The 13,884-nt window shown below is 39.8% G+C and overlaps 1 long non-coding RNA gene across 1 annotated transcript in view; it reads left to right on the top strand.

Moving 5' to 3' along the window:
• Positions 1 to 715: 715 nt before the first annotated feature.
• The window catches only part of Gm42225, a 31,042-nt gene continuing 17,873 nt past the window's right edge, over positions 716 to 13,884 (top strand). The window contains exons 1-2 of the long non-coding RNA XR_880870.2: positions 716 to 865; positions 4,295 to 4,433. This is a non-coding gene — a long non-coding RNA (predicted gene, 42225). The remainder of the gene's footprint in view (positions 866 to 4,294; positions 4,434 to 13,884) is intronic.

Raw genomic sequence — 13,884 nt, 5'->3', positions numbered from 1 at the left:
TGCCAGTGCCTAGCAAATACAGAAGTGGATGCTCACAGTCATCTATAGGATGGAACACAGGGCCCTCAATGGAGAAGCTAGAGAAAGCACCCAAGGAGCTGAAGGGGTCTGCAACCCTATAGGTGGAACAACAATATGAACTAACCAGTACCCCCAGAGCTTGTGTCTCTTTCTGCATATGTAGCAGAAGATGGCCTAGTCGGCCATCAGAGAGACCCCTTGGTATTGCAAACTTTTTATGCCCCAGTACAGGGGAATGAAAGGGCCAAGAAGTGGGAGTGGGTGGGTAGGGGAGCAGGGCGGGGGAAGGGTATTGGAAACTTTCGGGATAGCATTTGAAATGTAAATAAAGAAAATATCTAATAAAAAAAAAGTCAAAAAATAAAAAAGAAGAAGAATCCTTGATATTAGAAACTGTCAAGGTAAAAGCAGGAAGCAGGTCAGGAATGAAGGAGTTTGAGGCTGTGGTGAAGGCCTAGTGTCAGCTTTGGCTAACCACACAAGAAATACTGAGGCTAGAACAGACCTTCCACATGACCTGGGTTGGGTAAAGATGCCCAGACCTTTATATTTCTAAGTAAATTAATGATTAACTGGGCTAGAAAGAGTCATGACCTTGAGTGACACTCCTGAGGACAGCTGAGCCAATCCTTGAAGGGGCCTAGAGGTCAACACCCTCTGCAAATAGCATTCCTGGCAAGTAGCTCAACAAACCTCTAAAGAGCAGTCTGAGCAGTGTCTCCAGGAACCTAATCCAGGGACAACTGCTACTACCTGGATCTCCTAGTTCATATGTTTCTAAAATAGCCCTCCCAGCTCTGATGGACTATGACACATGGGGAAACATAGCAAGACAACCAGCCTGGTGAGTCATGACCCTATTGCTTCTCTGGTATCAAAGTGGCCACAATGCCACCACAGCCTTTCCTCACTATCCATTCATCCTTGGTCTGCTGCTCTTGGTGGTGTAGCACTCTGAGAAGGTTGCTACAGCTTCTCATTCAGCATTAAAGCCGGGCACAGAAGTACCAAAGGATGTCAGAGTGAGCTGTCTACATTTCAGATAGATCTTTCCATGCATCAATTCTGCAGCATCACCTTCTTCTAAAATCAGAGTCAACTGCCACTGCCCACATGGTGATTCTCCATCATGGGCACTCTCAGAGGTGCCCAAACCACAGTCACAGTTTGCAGTAAAACAGACTGTTTGTTTGTTTGTTTGTTTGTTTGTTTTATAGTGGACATATTTTTCCTTTCCGAATCAGTAGCTCTAAATCTATAAAGATTGCCATTGTATGGGCGTGACATACCAAATACCTCACATGGAAAGTGGTGACAGTCACTCAGGATTGGCACCAAACACAGTCACTCCACTCATGCTCATACCTATTCATTGTCAGGACCATCTGCCCTTCCTTCTGGGAACACAGAAGCCTGTTAAATTCTCCTACACACTCAGTCACTGTAAAATACAGACTCCAAGTTCACACGTCAGCTAGTCATTTTATAGGTTACTTTTCTCATGACTGTTACAAAATACTGGACAGAAGCAACTTAAGGAAGCTTTGGTTTGGTTTAGCTTATAGTTTGAGAAGGTATACAGTCTGGCATGACCAGTAAGACATGGTAGTAGGGTGATATGAGGTAAGCTAGTCACACTGCACCAGAGCAGACAGAGCATAGACAGGAAGAGATGATGGCTGTATGATCTCAAGACCTGTTCTCAACAACTCTCCTTTTCCAATGAGGTTCCACCTCTTAGAAGCATCTCAGCTTTTTCAAATCAGTACCACCAACTTGTAGACTAGGTGTTCAAGTATGTAAGCCTATGCTTTATATTCAAACTGTAACATCCTGAGGTTTGGGGATGGCCAGTAGGCTAAGACCCTTTCATCTAAATGATTTCCATCCTTATTCCCTGATTTTATCTTGCCTTCCCCTTTCTTCTTTTCTTGAGAACTTACTCTATTTTGTTTTCCTATACTTAATTCATCAGTATTATTGACATCTTACTGCCTTTCTTCTCCATGTATTTTCTAATTCATTGCTGATATTGTATTCATCCATTTGCCACCAATGACTCTCAACTTAAAAATGACTATAATCTTACATTTCAGTCTCATAAATGTTTTCATGTTAGAAAATAGGCTAATGTATATATTACATTAGAATACGCATATATTGTATATACATAGTATATACATATTCTATATATATGTATATAGATCATATATTTAGTATAATATACAGCATAATAACTCTTAGAAAATATGCAAGATGAGCAACTCAAGCACAATTCATCTATCCAGTGAATACTCATTGAGTTCTTATTACCTAGATGGAGTGGGAAAATTCTCATAGCAAAGAGACCAGCACACAAGCAGTAAGGTTGGAGCCACAAGAATGGATGCTATTGCACAAAGTCTAAAAGATGAAATAAGAAAAGCAAACATGACCTCAGAACTCATCAGTATTTAACAGACAAGCAGCACATGGCTCCTGACCCTGATAAGCTGAAGAGCCTTTCCCTTTGATTTTTTTCTAAGTATTTCAGTCTCTCAACCTAGAAGTCACCAAGCCTCACCATTATGACCTTCATTCTCACCATCTGATTGGTGAGTCTTGCTCTACCAGTTATATGGGCAGAAACCACAGAATCGCTGTCTGTTTACTCTTGTGTCAGCTTTTACCTACAGTAAACTCACCTCTTTCCTGTCTGAAACTAGATCAAAGGACTAGAGAAATCTGGTATGAGCCAGACATGAGACAAACACATTGATGTGAAAAGTCTTGAGGTTGAGCCAAAATGAAGCTGGCAACTGATTAGTCCTCTGCAGTTTCCTGCCAAATGGGAAATCTTAATTGCAATGGCAGTGACTCAAAAAGTCAGGGGTCAGGAGGGCCTTCAACTGGTGTGACAGGTTAAAGAAACTGTGCTAGAAACCAAAGATCCACGTGTACAACCTGTAATCTAAATGTCCTGACTACCCGTGGACAGATTTGAAAATCCTGAACTGGATGTGGTATTGTTGCACATCTGTAGTCTCTAACCAGTCCCTCTTCGAACCTGATACATGCAAGGTTATTACTTAAGAGTCTCCATATTGTCATAGAAACATAGGTTTGTTCTACATTGTATCTCAAAATCCTGCAGTATTATTCTTCACTGCCTTTAGCAGCTCAGTAGTTGATAACCTGAAGACTTTGGCAGAATGTGAGAAATATGAAGAAAGTGTATGAATAGTATTGATCTTGTGTGTGTGGTCTGATATGCGTGTATTTCCTGAGGCTCAGCGTCATGGCCAAGGTACCTGGTTTCCATCCATCTTTCCCTTCTCCTCTTTGGTTCCTCTCTAATCCTTCAACTCAGTCTAAACCTAAACTCAACTTCTTGCTACTCTCAAACACTCTTGTCTTTATGCAAACCCTACATATTTCTGGAACACCTCTATCTGTTTGTGAGACTGCCTGCCCATCCACCAAGAATTAGGCTTCTTCAGCATCCAGATATATTTCCGTGTATGACCTTACACACACATATTTGCAAATGTCTTTCCTGACTAAATTTGGGACTTCTTAATAAGAGAGACCATTGTATTTTCCTTCTTCTACCCCAGTATCTCAGTGTCTGTCTGAGGAATGAAAGAGCAGCTCCCGCGTGTTTGCAGATGGAAAAACCTTGAAATTATATTTAGCTATCTATAGATGTAATTTCCCAGCTTCTGAGTGGAGAAGGTCAATCAGCAGAAATAGAACATATCCAAAGGTACTTCGTGCCAAAGGCTTGCAAATACAAGTTTGTAATTATGAAGTACACCATTTTCACTTTTTTTTGCAAGTAATTAACATTTCTGTTTGAACCAGAGATGCTAAACTTAATCGACATACTAGGTTGCAACAATGTAAATGCTAGCTATTTCTGCTTTGGGAAATCACAACCACAATTACACACTGACCTTTAGGAATATTCAACTAGCTCTGCAGGGACCTCCTGGCAGGTAATGCAATCACCTGATAAAGCTGAGTGCTGCTGTCGTCACTGACTTAAGAACAGAATGAAAGCAGGCGCCGCTGTTACACCGTATATTAAGGAGAATGGAAAAATTTACACGTGGGCAGATACCTTCTGTCAACAGAAATTTTGACAATTGTGTTTCCTTTTTAAACTTAACTTCTAAAATGATTCTTATGTGCAAACTACAATATGATTGTTGGTATTTAAATATCACATCTATTTGTAGCTGATGAATAAAGCTGTCTTGAGCAAAACTTTATTTTTATCTAATCTTCACAGAGTTCTCACATCTTACTTATACAGACTTCATATCCTAAATATACGACATAAAGGAGTGGAGAGATGTGAAAGGGAAAGAGAAACCATCACACCAGGCTTTGTATCAAACTCCAGCTACTATGAACTTTTCAAATATTATGTAAGTTTTAAGCATATGATTGTATTAAAAGCTAAAGGTATATTCTCTTAAGTTCCTGTGATTTGTGTGCTAAAAATAAGAGGTTTTTCTAGATTTTGAAATAAAACAAAACTATGCACGCAATGCAACAGATAAGATAACTGAATGTGTCTGTTTCTTAGTGTACAGGATGTGTATTTAAGCATCAGTAATTTGAGCCTGATGCCTGTAGGCAGCTGTATTCAACCACTTCTATTTGTGAAGGAAATAATTACATAACTCCGAATAGCACGTTGGTTCTCCGAATAGCACCTTGGTTCACAGGTGTCTACTTTCTTGGATAAATATCTCTGGTTTATTTTTCAAATTGGGGAACAGAATTTTTTTTAACCTCCAGCTTATTAAAACAGTTTAGACAATGCAATGGCTAATATTAATTATCAACTAGATATGAGAATTGTGTAGGTGACATGCTGCTGGGTACTCCAATGGAGGGCCTCTGGCCATAACTGTGCTATATCATCTTCATTAAGTTAGTTGAGGTGGGAAAACCCATCCAAATAATGGCCGATAGCCTTCCCTGAGCATAATTCCTCAGATGCATGAAAAGAAGTGTCAGCATTCACCACTCTCTGCTTCCTAACTATAGATGCAATACACCTAGATTCCCCAGCATCCTTGGAGGAATTTAACGGGCTAAGGCTTCTCTGTCATGATAGACTTTCCTGGGAATTTGTAAGCCAAAATAAACTGTCTCTGCCTGCAGCTGCTTTTGTTGCAATATTTTATCACAGCATCCGGAAAAGCAGCTAAGATAGCAAGGTTCCCTGCTTAAGCCATTTTGTGACATTTTCACAAGTGAAGAGAGATTCCAACTGCATTATGAATCTAAAGGAAAATTTTTAACATGTAAAAGGGTCCCAGACCATAGCACAACTGACTCCGTGATGGAAGTACTATTCAGGCTGTATCACTCAGCATGTAGACAGCACCACCTGCCAACACTAAAACAAAGGCCTAATCCAACCAAGTTAATGGTTCTGGGAAAGTCTCAAAATGTACTAACCTTGCTTTTTAGCTTCTATAGTTCTGCTTCAGGCTAACTGTTGTTGTTAACTGAAGTATGTCAACCCAGAACATGGTTTTTGTGCTCAAAAGCTCACCTTGAAAAGGCTAATATGATGGCTTTCTATTGGCTTAAACCAATGTTCAAGCAGCGCTCTCTGGTGGATACCCACAGAAATCCCATCAACTTTACTGCAGAATTCAGGACCCATTTCTTTTGGGTTTGCTGAAGCAAAAGAAACATTTACAGTCTTCAACTTCTCCACCATCTGGCTGTTCTGACTTTATTAACCTTTGCTAATTGACAGCTACCGAAGCAGCTCTATTTGTGGTAACTCTGACTGAGACATGGTTTGTATTTCTCTAATTATGGAGCTATCCTGACAATGACAGTCATTGCCTAGAATTACTCATCCTAGTCTAGTGTCTTGGGAATCTGAAAAAAAAAAAAAAAAAAGAAAGTCAAGGCTGACAAGCTACTCTAATGTTTCAAAAATAGTTACTTCCTTAGGTATAAAATAACTCCTGCTCCCCTACCCTACTCTGCCTACTCGACTGTCCGGGTGCACCTGCCTCTCTTCTCCCAAAAGGTCTATCCTAACTCTTCACAAATGGACACTACACACTCTTCTCGCCTCTGTGGCCACGACCTCAGAGCCCCCAGGACACAGAAGAGATGAGTCTCCATTCTTGATGTCAGTGTGTTTGTCTTTCCAAATATCCCATTACTCTTTGCAGTTCCCACTAAGGGGAGCAGAGAGAGAAACATAATGAAAATGTACTGAGACACCCATCTCCCAGGCAGAGGGTGTCAAGTCTGCCTGTCATGCTAATGTTCTTGAAAAAAAAAAAACAAGGAACAGACTAATAAATTATTCTGAAGCATATTACAGAGGGAAATAGACACATATCCATTGGGGTAATGAGGCTTATCTCTGTGGGTTTTCGTAAATTAATGACAGAAATATGTGATTTTTCATACAGAGTGAAAACTTTGGGCAGGAGAAAATTACTTAAGAAAGATCACCAAGGCCTTGTATTATCATTTGTCTCACATCTCTAATTTATATTTATGTTCTGACACAAGAAATATGACACTTCTGGATACTATAAATCTCAGTAATGACACAAAACAAATGTAGTCACCCAGTTTCTCTGTACTTTCCACCTTTGCTTCTACATTGCTGTCTTTAAATATCCTTACTACTTGAATAAACATTTGTAATTGTGCAGACCATCCTACATGTTAGGTACACTGAGAAATTTTAATTCATTTATTGGTATTACTTTTCTAGACACCTTATTGACATAGTAATAGCATATATCCTCAGCACATACCCTCAACACATATCCTCAGCACATACCCTCAGCAATACCCTTAGCACATACCTCTCAGCACATACCCTCAGCACATATCCCCAGCACATACCCTCAGCACATACCCTCAGTACATACCCTCAGTACATACCCTCAGCAATACCCTTATCACATACCCTCATCACATACCCTCAGAACATATCCCTCAGCACATATCCCCAGCACATACCCTCTGCATATACCCTCAGCACATATCCTCAGCAATACCCTCAGGATATATCCTCACTCATCATCACCACCATCTTCATTGCACCATTTGTCTTAGCCAGTCAACAAAAACAAAGTTCATATTCTATATGTGTCACTATATCAATTGCTAAGAATTCAGTCAAACTGCGTGATCTCCAGGAATACAGAGCACTGAGTGTTATTAAATGTGGAAACTCTATAGAAATTATATAGTTCCGATTTATCTAGCTTGGTGGTTAGTCAGAACCATCTAAGGTGGTTGGGTCTGAAAAAAAATGGCTCAGTAGTTAAAGTTACTGACTTCTCTTCCAGAGGAACCATGTTCATTTCCCAGCACCTACTTGACAATTGACAGCCATGTGCAACTCCAGGTCTAGCAGATCCAAGACCCTTCCCTGGTCTCTAAGAGCAAAAGGCACACATGTAGTACAAAAACACCCATATGCATAGAATAAAAAAAAATCATTACAAGTGCCTGTTCTATCTACACTGACACTGTGTTTGATTCAGAAGAGCCTAGCCTGGAGCTTGGCATCTCTGCTTTCCCATCTTCATTTTGGAATAACTGGGAACTGTGAGAATAAGCAAGGCTGGTGAACTACCAACCTGAGCCGCTTCCCTTACTGTAGACAAGAAATAAACTGCTGGTGAGAGTGATTTTCCAATCATACATCCAGTGTGAGGGCTGTGTGGCCCAAACCCAGATTTTCCAACTCTTCCTTCCATGTTCTTTTATATTGGCTAGGACTCTGGATTGCAAAGGGGGAAAGATCCAAAGTAAACCGTTTAAAGTTCAGGAAGGGAGAGAGAGAACTGGGATTTCTTACCAATTCTCACCAATATATCCACAGGTAGCCTTAAACTTACCCTAAGACTGGTGTCTCACGCGGCTTCCTCAGGTGACGATTATGGTCCAAGGAATTATGCTCATAAAGTAGTTCTAGTGCCTGAAATAAAGTATGACAAGAAATTAGATATACAAAATGAACAGATATCGACTTAATATCTAACCCACTATGCAATATAATTCATGACCTTTATATTAGTAAGGGTTGTCCAGAGAAACGAAACTGATAAAGTGAGCACACACATCTGTATACAGGGATGGGGAGTATTAGACTGGCTAGTGTGATAGAGGCTAGGTAGCCTAATACCATCCATCTTCATGCTAGAGGATCTGAAAACCTAGGATCTGCTTAGTCCTAAAGACTGGGTGTCCCAACAATGCCAACAAGACTAGCAACAAGTGAAGTTGCTAGTCTTTGGTTCCCAGAAGGAGGCCAGAGTCTGATGTCACCAAAGGAAAGCATCAGCTACAACAGTATGGATAGGTGGTCTCACCAACAAAAATCAAACAAATAGCACGCTCTCTTCTCAGACCTCCCTGTATCTCTCTATAGCACCCACTCAGATGTGCTTATTTCTCAGGGATCCTCTCTGTTCTGTTAATTCTTTCTAAAAATACTCTTATACAACAACCCAGAGATGTGCACCCCAGTTGTATACTGACCCCATCAAGTTGACAGTCAGGATTAAACATCACTGCCTTCCAAAGTTCTTTTATAGCTTATGTTATTTAAAAAACTTTTATTCATCGACACTCAACTTTTATGAAGCAGGAGTTTCACAAAATAATATTCTGTTTTACAATACTTGGTGACATCCTTCTCTCTATCATGTCCTATTTCATTTTGTAAAAAATTTAAAAATATGCAGCTCTCACCCATTAAAGCGTTTTCAATACTTTAATATCGTAACTGGTGGGGAACAATGTAGAAACTTATTTGTCTGGTCTGATTTTCAATTTGTCAAAAATTCAATGAGTCATGTAGTGTGCATCATACAGACTTTAAGGGAATTATATGACAGTCTCTGGTCTCTGGATGTGTAAATAAGAAAGGAGGCATTGGGTAGGATAGTACAGTATAGAATGCTAATCAGAGAGCAAAACACAAAGCAAGGGTGAACAGATAGCAATCTCAGGGACAGCCAACACAGTGAGAAAACAGCCAGAAGCAGAAAGTAATGACATTAGCAAGATGCTGGATGTGATGTCAGCCAAGAGCCTGGCACCTTGTGAAAGTAGGTCAAGGGCCCATTCTACAGCTTGTCCTGGAAAGCTGCAGGGGACCTCTCAGGGGGAAGGGAGTGCTGGGGGTGGGGGGACACATCCAAGGTAATGACTCCACTTCTTTCTCTGTCTGCTTCATGAGAGTGGGCATCATGTGGCAGCAAACACTAGAGTACAACAGTGTCTGCAGGCAGACACATTTCTAGGTCCTATGGTGACGAGAGACCTGAAGCTGGCCAACTCTGCAGAGAATATTTTGCAGAACAGAGTAACGTTACTACATAAGAAACATACTGCTTGCTTATGTTATATGTTATGGTAGATATTTTTAAATCATACTTGTAGTCTATTTATATCTACCCGGCTCACCAGAGCATTGGAAGGAGGGAACTTAAAACTTCCTCGTAAAATGGTCTTCACTTGGTATGTGCATCCTCACGCTGTGAGGCCAATCCCTAGGTTCCATGCTCTGAAACAGCTTTGAGGACCACTCTGTCAGCACCCCTTCCTTGGTTCTCTTGGGTTCTTGTGTACATCCTCTTGGACTATCACTTGGAATGTTAGCTCTAGTCTTCTCCATGAGAATTAAACCTTCTCGGACAGAAATGTGATCCTACTCAATTTTCTTCAGTCATTTCTTTTTCCCAGCTACTACTTCTTTTTATATAAATTAACAGTATAGTCTGTCACACTCAGCAGCTACAAGACCTTGATTTTTGTTCCAAATCCTGAAATACTTCTTTCTACTAATAAGCTGCAGGCTGGATCACAATGACTGAATACTCACTTCTCCTCCCCCTTGACCCTCTCTTCAATGTCATAGAGTAGTACCTCTGTTTCCACTTCATTTCCCAGTGCCTGAATAGTTTAGCCAACAGACATGTGTTGTCTCCTTGGCTAGTAGGTTCATTTGCTCCATAGAGAGCCCAGGATGCCCAGCCGCACACTACCTCCCCTCACAAGGTTTTGCCCTAAGCTTCCATATTCACTAACCTCCAGAGTGATTATCCTTCACCTCTGCTTGGTTGTTTTATTAGAAATGGTGACTTAAGTTTATCTGGAAGAAATATTTTGTGTGCCAGCCAGAAAAAAAAATCTTCATAGTTAAATCTTTTGAAATTCATAATTTTAAGGATTGTATAAAGAAATATAGTATGCAGACCATACATGATTTAATACTTCTAGAAAGTCTGGGACATCACATAATAACAAAACACACTGCTCTTCTTTTTTTCCAGCAAGATAGAAAGCTAGTTACATGGCATAAATCAAACAAAGAATATACATGGCTTCAAGGCAGGTTAACTGTTTCTTGCAAATGACATAAAGTTTCAGTTTTCAGAGCTTACTCTGTATTTTCTAAGCTGCAGGCCTGTATGAAAGACTGAAGGTACTAATGAACTGCTGACCAGTGCCAGTTGCAGTGGTTGGGGATTTGACCAGGTTTGGCCAAGTGTCTGCCGAGGGTTTTGCATGGCTGGTACTGTAACAGATGCAATGGTTACAATGCAATGGACAGTCTTTGCCTACCTGCAGTGCTTGGGAGTCTGAGAAACTTAAGGACTGAATCCTGTGTCATAGAACAGTGGCTTACTTATCTGGCTGGATTATGCAATATTCCTCTGAATTTAATGTAAACAATATTTTTGAGATGTTAACTTAGAACGTTATTCAGAGATTTCTCCAATCCAGTTCCAAGAAGGCTGTGTGTATAGATAACCCACAGTGCTTATATTTTTTTTTCTAAAAGCTTGGTTTGGAAACAAATGAAAAGGGATAGTTTTAGTGACTGAGTAATGGGGTGGATTTCCCCCCCGCAAAGCCAGGAGAAAAACTGGAAATCAACAGGCTCTGCAGTAGGGATTTGAGGTTGGATTATGGGTGGTAACAGAAGCTGAGAGGGAGACTTTCTGCCTTGTTGCCTAGCTTTGGCAGAGATTCACATGTCCAAAGAATTAGACAAAGAGGATGAAGAAATGGCTCAACAGTTAAAGGTACTTGCTGCTTTTGCAGAGGACCCAGACTCAGTTCCTAGCACCAGTCTGGGCTCACAACCATCCTTCACTCCAGTTCCATGGGACTCTACAGGTACTTCACACATGTGGTGCACAGATATACAAGCAAGCAAACATATAAATATATGTAAATAAATATTTTAAAAGCTAAAGCAAACAAGCAAAAAGGAATGGGAAGAGTCTTGCTAAAGTCCAATGGGACAGTGGGCTCTTGTAAGCTGGGTGGACTAAAGAAAATGGGGACCACCTATACTTAAATATAAGTTTCCTCATGAACTTCAAGGGATGAGGAATATGAGACACTTCAGTATGACTGGAATGAAATGATCTATTAATTGGAGATAAAATTATATGAAATAAGATTAAAAGTCAACTGAGTCGATGATCTTGTCCATTTGGTGTGTGGTTCGTACTTGTTATTAGTTTATCAAACTCTGTCTCTTGCTTCTAAAAGTATTTTGTCTGCTTATTTACAGGCCTATGACCCCCCTGATTTGAAAATCTACAAGTGATATACATTTTACATTTTTATATTTTCCACTTCCTTTTATTTCTTCCATTATGCTATTCTCTCTTCTTTGTGAAGAGCAAACTATCTCACAATGCACTGAACTGACCCAATAGGACAAAACTAGATGAACATTTGAAAGCCACAATTGGCTTTGTATAATATGGAGCAGTAAACCAAACAGACCAGTAAAGCACACTGTGTGTGTTTCTACTGGAGACCACTGACAACTGTTTCCTCTCCCAAGTGGGGCTCTGGCTTGGCCTGGAGTGTGGCTTCAGGAACCCAGTATGGGACTGGGCAATTGGTAGGTCTATACATGTTGATGTTGGGTTAACAGCAAATGACAGTGGGAGATTTGAAAGGAGGGTGATGGGTTTTTTGGGTTTTTTTTTTTTTTCAATAAATCCGCAGCTGAAAAGATACCCAGCATTACTAGGTAGTGTTATAGCTTTTCAGGGCTAAGACAGATGAAGTGTTGAGCCTTAGTAGTTATATGTTAAAGCTGTCTGAAGGCAGAACATTCCCAAGACATCACAGACACTTATAGCCTATGAAGATGCCATCGGCAGATTCTCCAGCTATCATTCCACATCCCTAATGGGCCACAGATGTTTTCCCAGGAACTGCTGTTAACAAGAAGCAATGCATAGTCTGTAGTCTTTCCCCAAGAGAGAAAAAGTCCCGATATTTATACTAAGACTTTTCAGCCTACTTTCTCATCCTCTAGAGCAAGCTTTCTGCAAATGATCCTCAGGGCTATGCAGGTGTAGTTTTCACGTGATTTCAACTGGAGCAAGTGACCCCCAATGTTTCACATATGTTTTTATGTCTATATATTCATTTTCAGATGAGCTCATGGTTTCTTAACATTCTTCCTACATTTTTATTAAATACATTGCTGGAAACCTATTACCATTGTCACTTTTGCAACAATATCTTTTCAAATTATATTTTTATACTGCTACTTTTGTGTGAAAATATTCCTGACCTTCACCCTTTGTGGTTTCAATGTTGGGAAGCATCTCTGGGTGTTCCTTTAAAGGTAATGAGGTTGTTTTGCTTGCTTGTTTGTCTGTTTTCTTGCCAGTGTCCCTTCCTCTGGGACACCCACACACTTCTCATTGTCCATCATTGTTGATATCTGTAAGCCACCTTCACAGAATTCACCTGCCTGAATTGCCTTACAGTCTCTTGTAACATCACCATCCACACAATTTCCATTCTCTGATGGGTGACTCTTTTTACTTTCTCACCCCTGACTTCACTTCTTCCCCCGCACTTTCTTGTTTGTTGAGCAAACTCCGTCTCTTAAGTACCCATTTGTAAAATGTCATGTGGGTTTGTCACTGGGAGACTAGAAAGCAGTAAATGCATCTGTATGCTCTTCTGTTTATGTTAATCCTGGGGTTAATCACTGATTACGATGTCTGTGTATCTTCATGAACTGACTTGTGAACTGTGCATGTATGCACTGCTCACAGTTAACTTTCCTTGGAAACTGAAACTGAAGCCAAATTGTTAGGAACTTGCTTTTAAATAAAGTGTGCAACTTGTACTTGTGTAGATTATAACTGTCCAAAGTGAGGACTGGTTACTGTATTGTAGTATTGCTGATATCTATAAAAATCCAGAGCAGAAATGAAAATGTACATCATAACTTAGTTGGTTTTATATATATATATATGTGTGTGTGTGTACGTGTGTGTGTGTATGAAGATTGTTGTCAATAATTATCCTAAATTTATAATTCATACAAATAGAGTGAAAATGAAAAGGAAAACTTTTATTAAAAATTATATATTAGTGCAAGACATAAAATGAAATATGCAGAAATGGAGACAGCAAAGCCCAATGCTCTACAGGGATTAACTCTCTCCAACAACAGAGGCCATGGAACTCCATGTAAACAAACTAGGAAATTCTAAGCTTTTTATTTTTAAATTTTATAATGAAGCAGTCGCTCTAATTATTAATCTAAACCCACAATTCAAATCATAAACCAAAATATTCAGACTGAATCCTAAACATCTTTGTTTTATATGTAACAGAAAAAGACTAGTATTTGTTAATAATATAGAAGGAACACTCTCTTTCATCAACTGTAACATGAATGAATTTTAAAATAATTATGCTAAATGCAAAAGGCCAGTTCAAAAGCTACTATGCACTGGGTGGCCTAGCCCAAGCAGTGCTGCAGAGCTCACCTGAGTTGTACAGATGCAGGAGAGCCTGCATGTTGACCAA

Source organism: Mus musculus, chromosome 5 (assembly GCF_000001635.26).
Source record: "Mus musculus strain C57BL/6J chromosome 5, GRCm38.p6 C57BL/6J".
Taxonomy (NCBI): Eukaryota; Metazoa; Chordata; class Mammalia; order Rodentia; family Muridae; genus Mus; species Mus musculus.
This window is presented reverse-complemented; position numbering and strand designations above follow the sequence as displayed.